The 11,814-nt window shown below is 42.4% G+C and overlaps 1 pseudogene; it reads right to left on the reverse strand.

Annotated features, from left to right (window-relative positions):
• Positions 1-1,255: 1,255 nt before the first annotated feature.
• Positions 1,256-5,411, reverse strand: LOC123776502 (protein transport protein Sec61 subunit gamma pseudogene; annotated as a pseudogene).
• Positions 5,412-11,814: the final 6,403 nt, after the last annotated feature.

Genomic DNA, 11,814 nt, shown 5'->3' on the forward strand with positions numbered 1-11,814 from the left:
TATTTGAGAGAAAGACAAAGAGAGCACAAGCAGGGGGAGAGGCAGAGGGAGAGGGAGAAGCAGACCCCCCACTGAGCTGGAGCCTGATGTGGGGTTCGATTCCAGGACCTGGAGATCACGACCTGAGCCAAAGGCAGACACTTAACCATCTAAGCCACCCAAATTGTTTGATATTGGAAAGAAAAACGTAGCATTGTTTGAAGTGGTTCTTAAAGTAGTCACAGACAATACTGAAAATGGAAAGTAAAAATCTGCTTCAGAAAAAAGTGCACAGGAGCCAACCGAAAGAGCTCCCCACAGCCAACGCTGAAACGGTTCGACCAATGAAATAAATAATGTAGTACTGGATTATAGCCCCAGGTATAAAGTAAATGTCCATGGGTTCACAGTAATATAAATAAATGATTGAGTAAATAAACAGATGGGGGATAATGGAAAGTATCTTATGCAGGAGAAAATAATTTATGTAGATGCTCTGATCTCAGGAGGTACGCATGACTCCCCTAGTGCGGGTGGTACATTGTGTCTTCCTGGCAGAGGACAGTATGGAAAGGGAGTACAAGGACTATGCAGGGGAGACACCTGACAGGAGACCATCTCAGCCAGGAGATCAAGGTCAACATCACTAGTGATAAGTTGTGCTGACGGTACGTATCACAGATACGTGGAAAGACTAGAACTTTCCTCTGTGGTCTCCACCCGCCAACCCCCGCAATCCCATGACCTCCATCTAACCATGAGAAAAACACCAGGAAAAGACGAACTTGGGGGCAATCTACAAAAATACTTGACTAACACTCCTCGAAACTGTCAAGATCATCAAAATAAGAAAAGTCTGAGAAACTGTCAGAGCTGAGAAGAGCCTAAAGAGATTAACAACTAAAACTGGGTATCTTGGATGGAAACCTGGAAGAGAAAAAACACATTAGGTTAAAACCAGGGATGTACCATAATATAATAAAAAAACATTAAAAAAAATAATAAATAAATAAAACTAAGGAAATCTGATGGGGCGCCTGGGTGGCTCAGTCGTTAAGCATCTGCCTTTGGCCCAGGGCGTGATCCCAGGGCTCTGGGATCAAGCCCCACATTGAGCCCCGCATCAGGCTCCCTGCTCCGCTGGGAGCCTGCTTCTTCCTCTCTCACTCCCCCTGCTTGTGTTCCCTCTCTCGCTGGCTGTGTCTCTCTCTGTCAAATAAATAAATAAAATCTTAAAAAAAAACCAAAACTAAGGAAATCTGAATAAAATATGGACTTTAGCTAATAACAATGTATTGATATCGTTTATTAATTGTGATAGATGTACCATATTAATATAAAATGTTAATAGGAGAAACTGGGCATTAGGCATATGCAAACTCTACTATCTTTGCAGTTTTTCTGTAAATCTAAAACTATTCTAAAATTTTAAAGTTTCCTTTAAAATGTATATATATAAAAACACGAATCCAAGACAGCCAGAGGGGTTCTATCAAAATAAGGCAAAGTAGACTTCAGAACAAAGAAAGCTACCAGTGTCAAAGAGAAACATTATAATTATTAAAAAGGGTCAATTCATTAAGAAGATTTAATCTAAAATGTGTATGCATCAAGCAATAAAATTGACAGAACTGAAAAGAGAAATAGACATATCTTCAGTTACAGTTTTCTATCACAGTAATTGACAGAACCACCAGACAGAAAATCAGCAAAGACATAGAAGTACTGAGCAAAACTATCAACCAAGTACCCCCAAGAGTGTGCAGAGGTACACAAGCTCATTATAAGGTATAGATGGGAAGGCAAAGAAACTAGAATAGCTAGTTTTTATTTATTTGTTTGTTTGTTTTTAAGTAATGTCTACACCCAGTGTGGGGCTTGAGCTCACAACCCCGAGATCAAGAGTCACACGCCCTCTGAGCCAGCAGGTGCCCCTAGAATAGCTATTTTCAAAAGTGCTGAAAAGGAAGAATAAAGTTCAAGGGAGGAAACACCCTTCTCAATAGCAGGGAGTTGTATATCGCTACAGTAACCACCACAGTGTGGTAATGGCAGGCAAACAGATACATAAATCAATGGAACAGAATAGAGTCCAGGGATAGGCCTAAAACAGTATGGCCAATTTTTTGTTTTGTTTTCTAAACTGAAATACAATTCACATACCATAATATTCCCCCCCTTTAAAGTGTACTCTTAGGTGATGTCTGGTATATTCACAAAATTTTTAAATATTCACAAGATTGCAACCATCACTATTATCCAATACCCAGGGTATATTTTCATCACCCTCCAAAAAGACCCCCGCCCCATTAGCGGTCATTCCCCTCTCCTCTCTTCTCCCAACCCTGGACAACCACTAATCCACTTGCTATCTCTATGAATTTGCCTAGTCTGGACATTTTATATAAATAAAATCATACAACATGTGACATTTTGTGTCTGACTTTCTTCACTTAGCATTTTTCAAGGTTCAGCCATGTTGTAACATGTATCAGTATCTCATTCCTTTTTTATGAATAAATCATATCCATCATATGGGAATACCTCATTTTGTTTATTCATTCCTTAGGTGATGGACATTTAGGTTGGTTCCACTTTTTGGCTCTGTTATAGTGCTGCTAGGAACATTTGTGTACAAGTTTTTGTGTGCAATTATGTTTTCGGTTCTCTTGGGTATACATTGGGGGTGGAACTGCCTGGCCCTATGGTAACCACGTTTAACTCTTTGAGTCGCTGCCACACCTTGTCCGAAGTGGCTGCACCTGTGTACATTCCCACCAGAGGTGTATGAGAGTTCCTATTTCCCCACATCCTTGCCAACACATTGACCATCTTTTTTATTTCGGTCACCCTAGTAAGCATAAGGTGGTTTGATTTGTATTTCCCTAATAACCAATACTGTTGAGCATATTTTTATGTGCTTGTAGGCCATTTGTACATCTTCTCTGGGAAATGTCTGTTCAAGTCCTTTCCCCCATTATCTACTGGGATATTTGTTTTTATATTGTTGACTTGAAAGGGTTCTTTATGTGTTCTGGATGCTACATTCTTACCAAATATATGATTCGCAAATATTTTCTCCTATTCTGGGAGTTATCCGTTTCACTTCCTTGACAGCATTCTTTGAAGCACAAATTTCATCTTTTTCACTTTCTTGATAGTGTTTTTTGAAGCACGAATTTCATTTCAAATTTCAAGCATAAATGAAAAAAAAGATATGATGCTTTTGCTATAGGCATCATATCTAAGAAACCACTGACTAATCCAAGACCACAAAGACTTCTATTTTCTAAGAGTTTCATAGGGTTAGCTCTTATATTTAGGTCTTTGACCGATTTCGAGTTCATCTTTTGATGTGGTTTGAGACAGAGGTCTAACTTCATTATTTTGAATGTGGACATACAGTTGTCTTAGCAGTATCTGTTGAAAGGATGATTTCTTTCTTTTTGCATTGTCTTGGAACGCTTGTCAAAAATCAGCTGACCATAGTATATGGGTTTTTTTCTGGACTATCAATTCTATCCCACTAGTTTGTCTATCATGCCAGTATCACCCAGTCTTGATTACTGTAGCTTTGCAGTAAATTTTGAAATCAGAAAATGTGAATCTTTAAATTTTGTCCCTGTTTTTCAGGACTGTTTTGGCTATTCTGGGTCCCTTGCATTTTCATATGAATTTTAGGATCAGCTTGTTAATTAGTACAAAAAAAGTGAACTAGATTTTGTAGGGATTGTAGTGAATCAGTATATAATTTGGGGAGTTTTGCCATTTTAAGTCATCTAATCCAGGAAGATAGGATGCCTTTCTACTTATTTAAATCTTTAATTTCCTTCATTGATGTTTTGCAGTTTTCAGGGCAACACTGCTGAACTCCTTTATTAGCTTTTACCATTTTCATGTGGATTCCTTGGTGTTTTTTGTATACAAAATCATGTCCTCCATAAGTGGAGATAGTTTTACATGTCTTTTAATCTAGATGCCTTTTATTTCTTCTTGTCTAATTTTACCTCCAGTAAAATGCTAAGTAAAAGTGGAGAAACCAGACATGGTTATCTTTGTTCCTGATATCAGGGAGAAAACTTCAGTCTTCCACCATTAAGCATGATAATAAATGTGGGATTTCCATAGATGCCTTTATTAGGTTGGAGAAGTTCCTTTCTATTCTCATTTTGTTGGCTATTTATATCCGTTAAGGGTTTTGGATTTGTCAAATGCATTTTTTCCCCTGTGTCTATTGAGGTTAGCATGTGGAATTTGTCCTTTATTAATATGGTATATTACATTGTTTGATTTTCTTATTTTGAACCCACTTTGCATTCCTTGGATAAATCTCACTTAGTCATTATGTATAACCCTTTTTTAGAAAAGCATCCTTTTCTGGGCAGTTTTATATTCACGATGAAACTGAGGAGAAAATACAGAGTTCCCATATATTCCCTGTCCTCACAAATACACAGCTTCCTCCACCACCACCATCCTGCTCAGAGTGGTACATTCGTTAGAATCAACGAACTAACACTAACACTTCATTATTATTCAAAGTCTATAGTCTATTAAGAACTACTTTTGGTGTTGTACGTTCTATGGATTTGGACAAATGCATAATAGCATGTACCCACCATTACCGTATTATATAGAATAGTTTCATTGCCCTGGAAGTCCCCTGTCCTCATCACATTCATACCTTTTCCTTAATCCCTGGCAACCACCAAACTTTTTACTGTCTCCACAGTTTGGGCTTTTCCAGAATGTCATGGAGTTGGAATCACACAGTACGTAGCCTTTTCAGGTTAGTTTCTTTCACTTAATATTATGCATTTAAGGTTCCTTTATGTCTTTTCATGGTTTGATAGCTCATTTATTTTTATTTTGAAATTGTTTTAATATATAAAACATCTTGGAGCAAAAAAAAATGAAGAAAAACACAAAACATACAGGCAAATTTTTACTCCATGAGCTTCTCAAATCCTCACTTGTTCACCAACCCCCAAGATCAAAAACTTTTCTGAAGAGGTATCCCCGGGTGGTGCAGTTGGTTGAGCGAATGACTCCTGGTTTCGGCTCAGGCCCTGATCTCAGGATCTTGAGGTCGAGCCCTGCACTGGGCTCTGAGTTCAGTGAGGAGTCAGCTTGAGTTTCTGTCTCTCTCCCTCTGCCCCTCCCTGCGCTTGCTCTGTCTCTCCCTCTAAAATGAATAAATAAGTCTTAAAAAAATTAAAAGGTATTCAGTCACCAACAATGATGTTATTAATAGCGATATGGATCAATTTCACAAAAAAGGCCAATGAATCCCATCTAGCAAATCCTACTGCTGTTGCCATGGCAATCTTCTGGAATTCTTTTCTATCAGGTTTAGTGCATCTTTCAACCAGCCAAACTGAGTCCTTCACGAACTGCTGACTTGGCTCAGTGAACTGCCTGGCCTAATCCATGATGTCTGCCCACCAGCACCTCGGATGCCCAGGACATGTAGCACAAAAGTGGATTAGCTCATTTCTTTTCAGCACTTAGTAATATCCCACTGTCTGGATGTGCTGAAGTGTATTTATCCAATCACCTGCTGAAGGATTTCTTGGTTGCTTCCAAGAGTCCTGGCAATTATGGAGTAAAGCTGCTATAAACATCTATCTGCAGGTGTTGTTTAGACAAAAGCTTTCCACTCGTTTGGGGAGAAACCAGAACAGGAGCACAGTGGCTGAACTGAATGGTAAGAGTATATTTAGTTTTGTAGGAAACTTCCAAACTTTCTTCCAAAGTGGCTCCACCATTTTTGCCTTCTCGTAAGCAATACAATTGCTCCACATCCTCACCAGCATTTGATGTTGTCGGTGTTTTTGATTTTCACACACTGACAGATGTGTCACGGTATCTCACTGTCGCTTTAATTTGCAGTTTTTTTTTTAAGATTTTTTATTTATTTATGTGACAGAGAAACAGCCAGCGAGAGAGGGAACACAGCAGGCGAGTGAGAGAGGAAGAAGCAGGCTCCCAGCGGAGGAGCCTGACATGGGACTCGATCCCGGAACGCCGGGATCACGCCCTGAGCCGAAGGCAGACGCTTTAACGACTGCGCTACCCAGGCGCCCCTAATTTGCAGTTCTTAATGACACATGATGTGAAGCATCTTTTCATATGTTTGCTTACCATTTGTATATCGTATTTGTTGAATTGTTTCTTCTTTGCCCATTTTGGGTAACAGTCCTTTATCAGATATGTCTTTTGCAAATATTTTCTCCTAGTATGTGGCCTGTCTTCTCATTCTTCTGGTACTAGCTTCATTATGCTAGTATTTTTTTTTTATAATTAAAAAAATCCATATTCATAAAGGATTCTGGTTTGTAGTTTTCTTATGATATCTTTGTTTAGTTTTGGTATCAGGGGAATACTGGCCTCATAGAACACACTGGAAAGTGTTCCCCCCTCTTCTCTCTTTTGAAAGAGTTTGTGAAGGATTCATGTTACTACTTCTTTAAACATTTATTAGAATGAACCAGTGAAACTATCTGTTCCTGGGTTTTCTTTGTGGGAAACTTTGATTATTAATTACTTGCTCTAGGTCTGTTCAAAATTTGTTTCTTACTGAGTCAGTTTTAAGAGTCCATGTCTTCCCGTGAATTTATCCATTTCGTCTGGGTTATCTAATTTGTTGGTATATAATACTCCTCCCCTCCCCCCCAAGAAATGAAAATGAAAACACAATGGTCCAAAATCTTTGGGATGCAGCAAAACGTGTTCTAAGAGGGAAGTTTATAGCAATACAGGCCTACCCCAAGAAGCAAGAAAAATCTCAAACAACTTACTTTACACCTAAAGGAGCTAGAAAAAGAACAACAAACAAAACCACAAACCATCAGAAGGAAGGAAATAATAAAGATTAGAGTAGACAGAAAGACATAGAAACTAAATATATATATAAAACCAGGGGTGCCTGGGTGGCGCTGCCTTTGGCTCAGGGCGTGATCCCAGCATTCTGGGATCGAGCCCCACATCAGGCTCCTCCGCTGGGAGCCTGCTTCTTCCTCTCCCACTCCCCCTGCTTGTGTTCCCTCTCTCTCTGGCTGTCTCTCTCTGTCAAATAAATAAATATAATCTTTTAAAAATAATAATAAAATAAAAAAAACAGGAGTTGGTTCACTGAAAAAATGAACAAAACTGATAAACCTTTAGGCAGGGTCATAAAAAAAAGAGTAAGAGAGAACTCAAAGTCAGAAATGAAAAAGAAGAAATAATAACCAACACTACAGTAATACAAACAATTGTAAGAGAATATTATGAAAAACCATATGCCAACAAACTGCACAACCTAGAAGAAACAGATAAGTTCCTACCAAGATATAACCTACGAAAACTGAAGAAGGAAGAAATAGAAAGTTTGAACAGACTGATTACCAGCAATGAAATTGAATCAGTAATTTAAAAACTTCCAACAGACAAAAGTCCAGGACCAGAAGGCTTCACAGGTGGATTCTACCAAATATTTAAATAAGAGTTAATCCCCATTCTTCTCAAATTATTCCCAAAAATATGAGAGGAAGGAAGGCTTCCAAATTCATTCTATGATGCCAGCATTACCCTGATACTGAAACCGGATAAAGACAGCACTAAAAAAACCCCCAGAATACAGGCCAATATCTCTGATGAACATAGATGCAAAAATCCTCAACAAAATATTAGCAAACAGAATTCAACAAGATATTAAAAAATCATTCACCAAGATCAAGAGGGCTTTATTCCTGGGATGCAAAGGCGGTTCAATGTTTGCAAATCAATCAATAGCTGAGTGAATAAAGAAGCAGCAGCATATACAATAGAATATTACTCACCCATAAAAAGAATGGAATCTTGCCAACTGCAACAGCATAGACGGATCTAGAGGGTATAACCACAAGTGCAATAGTCAGAGAAAGACAAACACCATATAATCTCACTCATATGTGGAATTTAAGAAACAAAACAAATTAAGAGAAAAAAGGACAAACAAAAAGCGGACTCCTAACTACAGAGAACAAACTGATTGTTACCAGAGGGCAGCTCTGCGGGGGATGGTGAACTACGTGATGCGGAGTAAGAGTCCATTACCATTTTTTTTTAAGATTTTATTTATTTATTTGAGAGAGAGAGAGACAGAAAGAGAGCATGAGTGGGATCGGGAGAAGGGGCAGAGGGAGAAGCAGACTCCCCGCTGAGCAGGGAGCCTGACGTGGGGCCTGATCCCAGGACCCTGAGATCATGACGTGAGCCGACAGCAGCTGCTTAACCAACTGAGCCCCCAGGCATCCCAAGAGCACACTTATCCTGATGTGCACCGAGAAATGTATAAAGTTGTTGAGTCCCTATATTGTACACTTGAAACTAATATAACACTGCATGTTAATTATACTGGAATTAAAAATAAATAAAAATAAAGCAGTACATTAAATTCTTATGTGAAAAAAGTTCCCCCTTGTCAAGATAATTATCTTTTTCCTGCCAATGGTGCAGGTGCAGGGAGAGGTGCCTGTGTGAGAGCACCCCCTTCAGGGTCTCCTGAGCCCATTCTAAATGAGGTTTCTTTTATCTATGTTCACAAAGGCATATTGTGGGGTGACATATTCTAGTTTCCTTCAGCCTTAATAGGATTGTTACTTTATTTTTTATTTTCCTTCTCAAAACCGCCTGTCAAATCAGTAATAACCCTGGAAGTGGGTCTTAAAGTAGCTGCCTTACTTTACAAAATATGGGGGACGGGACTGGAGATAAGTGAGCAGACCCGGTTCCCAGACTCCCACTGAAGAGAACAGAAGGCCATGCTGGTGAGAAGCAGTGGTGTTCCCGAGAGGCCTGCCCCATCCAGTGTGCAAGACACTGGGCCACAGCCATCCAAGGTACCCGGCAGGGTCTGGGGAACCCCTGCTGCAGGGCTGAGAATAGCTTAGAACCTGAACAAAACCCCACGGGGCCAGGAAAACATGGGGTGGTGGTTTCTCAAAAAATTAAACAGAATTACTATGTGATCCAGTAATAATCCCATTTCTTGGTATATACCCAAAAAGAACTGAAAGCAGGCACTTGAACAGATGTGTGCACACCCATGTTCATAGTAGCCTTATTCATAAGAGCCAGGAGGTGGAAGCAGCCCAGTGTCCATGGAAGATGAACAGATAAACAAAATATATATTGGGATATGTAGTAGTATGTAAATCCAATGGAATACTATTCAGCCTTAAAAACAAGGAAATTATGACTCAGGGTACAACACGGGTAGACCCTGATGACATGCTCACCATGACACTATGAATGTCAGGAGTTTAGCTCAGATGCTCCGTGGTGTTGCTGCCTCCACACCCATTCTGTGTGGCCAGGCAGCCTGGAGGCCTTGAACCGACACTGACCCTTCCCTGGAGCACACGCCCTAGGTGGCCCTCAGGGTCACAAGCAGACATAGGCTCTGGATATGACTCCCCAGTAGCCCTCTGAGCAAGCATCCCCCCACCCTCGGGGCCCTCCCTGTGTGCATCCCTTAGATAAGACCCCGAGAGGTTACCAAAATCCTATTATTTTTGAAGTGACCAGTCTGGCCTTAGCGGGGGAGCCCAAAGCACTGCACCCAAGGACCTTAATAAAGGCATGAGCCCTAGGTCCTGCCTTCCCGCCTGCACCTGCCTTGACCTCCCCGTGTGACCCCTGGAGAAGTGTACTTTCCCCCAGGACCTGTGAATAATAAACTTCTGTACTTCAATTACCTTGTGGAACTTGTTGTTGTTGTAAACCAGACTCACCACAGGGCACCCTGGGCTCCACTTAACAACTGCTCATTTAACAAAGTCACAATTACCTTCCTAAACAGGATGGACTGAGTTGCTTGCAACTGACCTCAGGGAACAGCCTTCAGCTGCAAATGGTTCTCTCAGGCGATGATCTATCTGCGAGAGGTCCACTGTCTGCTGGCATTCAGTTCCTGCTGTGGGCTGTAGAATATCGCCTGTGCTGAGTCCTTACTGCCAGTGCAGAGTACGTACTGTGCTGAGTCCTTACTGCCCATGCAGAGTCCTTACTGTGCTGAGTCCTTACTGCCCATGCAGAGTCCTTACTGTGCTGAGTACTTACTGTGCTGAGTCCTTACTGCCCATGCAGAGTCCTTACTGTGCTGAGTACTTACTGTGCTGAGTCCTTACTGCCAGTGCAGAGTACTTACTGTGCTGAGTACTTACTGTGCTGAGTCCTTACTGCCAGTGCAGAGTACTTACTGTGCTGAGTACTTACTGTGCTGAGTACTTACTGTGCTGAGTCCTTACTGCCCATGCAGAGTACTTACTGCCCATGCTGAGTACTTACTGTGCTGAGTACTTACTGCCCATGCAGAGTACTTACTATGCTGAGTCCTTACTGTGCTGAGTCCTTACTGTGCTGAGTCCTTACTGCCTGTGCAGAGTACTTACTGTGCAGAGTGCTGCCTGTGCAGTGTGCTCCCACCCTTCTCTACCAAAATCGCAAGCTCAGAGGAAGGCAGGCAGAGCCCCTTGGACTCTTGGAATGCTGCTTGGTGGAGCTGATGGAGGTGCCATGGACGCCTTCCACCCATGAACAGCCCACAGGAGTTAAGTCCTCCCATGGTGTTAGACTTCTAAGATGGGACCCAGCTGCTGGCTGTGAGGTGAACTGGCTAAGACTTTTGCAAGGCTTCAAGGTCCATTGCATTTGTTCATGGTCAAGTGTCAAACTGCCCAAGCGTGTACTACCAGACGAGGGTGGCAGGCATGCCCTTAGGACCAGGAGGCTCCCCTTCTGTGACTACTGTGCTTATGAGTAGTACCAGGACTCCAAGCCCATCCTCGCTGGGGAAGGCATGGCTCCTTACAAAGGCAAGTGTGGCTATGGCCTGTGGCCCCTCTCTCACGACACACCTTGCCTGCCAGCTCCCTTCTACCTAGGGGAAGGTCTCCCTGTGGTCCCTGTCTCTCTGGGCTACAGTTGGGAGATGAGTAAATCTCTCTCCCTCCCATCTCCCCCAGTGCTTTTCAAACTGCCTGCTCTGGGCTGCTTCTTGTGCTGTCTCTTTAAGGGTGGGTACTCCACTTCCTAACGCCCTCTGGGCTCTCCCAGAGCTGAGCTCACTGATTTTTAAAATTCCAGACTTTAAATCCTGCTGGTTGTAAGAACTCAAATCCGTATGTGGGGATTCATCCTCCCCATTTGTGGGCTTCCCTGTGTCAAAGTCTGTTTTTCACCCTTCCCCACACTACCAGCTACTTACACCGGTGTAGTGTTATCTAGTGTACCCATGGGAGGAAGCGAGCTTGAGGTCCTCCTACTCCACGATCTTCCCAGCCTTCTATCACTTCTTTGAACATATAGCATTCCAGACGACCTGGATTTCATCTCCAATCCTGAACAGGCCCCCGTCAACCCCTCCTCCAGAGAATTCTTACAGGGCGTAGCCCCCTCCCTAAATTACAGGGCAGCACTCCTGCACTTTTCGGGTACCTCCCATACTGTTAAAGAGGCCCTAGGGAAATAGACACAGGGCCCACCATGAGGGAGACGCTCGCTGAGACTCAGACTCTGCAGTACTCTAGTGGCCTACCACCCGAAGGCCAGCGCTCAGGTGCAGGTCCCCCATCCCACCTCCCAGAGCACCCTTCCCACCTCCACGTTCTGAGCTACATACCACCCGCACTGGAGGCAATGCCCAGAACGGTTCTAAACTCAAGGGGCTTTATGCCACAGCTCTGCTGATTGTGGGTCCCAAGTGAGCTCATAGCTGTGCACCCTGGTGCAGGCTCCTCTCTCTTGACAAGCGATCACCTCACAACAGAGCTCAATCTCCATGGCTGAGAGGCCTTCAGAGGGTCCTGA

The sequence above is a fragment of the Ursus americanus genome, chromosome 34 (assembly GCF_024610735.1).
Source record: "Ursus americanus isolate L20-20 chromosome 34, mUrsAme1.1.p, whole genome shotgun sequence".
Lineage (NCBI taxonomy): Eukaryota > Metazoa > Chordata > Mammalia > Carnivora > Ursidae > Ursus > Ursus americanus.